The 1,786-nt window shown below is 43.8% G+C and overlaps 1 pseudogene; it reads left to right on the top strand.

Annotated features, from left to right (window-relative positions):
- LOC123055545 (desmethyl-deoxy-podophyllotoxin synthase-like) overlaps positions 1-907 on the top strand; it is a 4,132-nt pseudogene extending 3,225 nt beyond the window's left edge.
- Positions 908-1,786: the final 879 nt, after the last annotated feature.

Here is a 1,786-nt window from a genome sequence, read left to right on the forward strand (position 1 = left end):
AAGCTTTAACTACCATTAATCAATTCACGCATGTTAAAAATACATTGCTTGATCTTTTGCATCAGTTCAAACTTTTAGTTAGATGAACTGTTTGATGCATGCAATGTAATACTCCCTCTATAACTTAATATAAGATGTTTTTGACACTACCATAGACTCTGAAAATGTTTTATAAAAAGTTACAGAGGTAGTATATTAAGGTAAAGAATAATATCTAATAATTTGCGAAATGGTTCCAGGATATATTTGGAGCTGCTACATACACCACGGCTGCCACCCTAGAATGGGCCATGGCCGAACTCATGCACAGCCCAAAGACAATGGCAAGAGCGAAACTCGAACTCCAGCAGAAGTTGGGACACCACCGCAGGCCCACCATCACCAAAGCAGACCTCGGTGACCTGCACTATCTTCAAATGTTCATCAAGGAGACGTTAAGGTTTTTTTATTTTTTTAGAAAAGGAGGAAGACCCCCAGCCTCTGATCCACAGGGCGAGCAAGGAGGATTGCCGTGTGATGGGCTATGACATACCCAAAGGCATGGCCGTCATGATCAACGCCTTCGCGGTGGGTACAAAGCCAAGGCACTGGGGTCAGGATGCCGGAGTTCAGGCCAGAGAGATTCGAGGAATGGGTGTGGAGTACTACAGGCAAGGGCCGCAGATGGAGTTTGTCCGGTTTGGAGCAGGCCCAATGCAGTGCCCTGGAGCCCTTTTCGCCACCACAACCATGGAGCTTGTGCTGGGCAACCTCCTGTACCACTTTGACTGGTCGATTCCGGGTGGGGCGGGCCCCAGAGACGCTGGACATGAGTGAGGTGTTTGGGATCGTCGTGCACCGTTGGTCCAGCCTGTGCTTGCAGGCAGCAGCAGCTTGCCAGATAATTACTGTACCACAAGCAAAATAATGCCCCTTCTAAGACGGTGTAGTATCTTTTTTTTCAGGGAATAAGACGGTCTAGTAATAAGATGAATCCAAGGAGCAAAACAAAAAAAAGTCATCCATAAAGTAGCACTCGATGAATCCATGTCAATTTAAATTAATTCTTGTTACGGCTTTCATCACATTTTCTCTTAATTTCTGAAAATAACGTATGCAATGTATGTGCACATAAAATGGCCCAGATAAAGAGCTAGGGGGTCCAGTAATTTGCTTGATGGATCAAGTGGGCATGCTCTATTATTATCAAACTGGAACTACTTCACGTCTGACACTTGCTGGTTCAATTTCTATACGACGAGGTTGAGGCATACTGTTTTTATGAGCTAGGAATGAAATAACCAAAGGCACGATGACAAATCAATGTATCTGTACCGCCAAACAAAAATGTATCTGGAAGTACGTGCCCTTTGAACGACTCTAATCTTCATTGGAGAGGCTTGAAACAAAAGGGACCAGCTATACATAAGCCGCCTGCAAATTTACTTTGGGTAAGTCCATTTATGAGCCGTTGGATTAAGATCTTGCAGCAATCCTTCTTTCTTCTTCCTACAGCCTTCTTCTTCTTTCTCCCACGTAATTGACTTACCCAAATTACAAATTCAGGCAACTTACATGTAGCTATTGTGCACAAATATATACAACGGTCACGATGACTTAGCCTTCTTTTCCTTGAGCATCAGCCCAAGAAGTTCCTTGCTCAATCACTAAGTGGTAGTGTGGTACGTCTATAGGTGACCTCCCGGCCTTCACAAACTTTCTCAGAGCTTTTACAAACTTGGAAGCTTTCAAGCGACTTTAACCATCTAGGAGTCCCATAACACAAAGAGTAACAAGACTGATAAAG

The sequence above is a fragment of the Triticum aestivum genome, chromosome 2D (genome assembly GCF_018294505.1).
Source record: "Triticum aestivum cultivar Chinese Spring chromosome 2D, IWGSC CS RefSeq v2.1, whole genome shotgun sequence".
NCBI lineage: Eukaryota > Viridiplantae > Streptophyta > Magnoliopsida > Poales > Poaceae > Triticum > Triticum aestivum.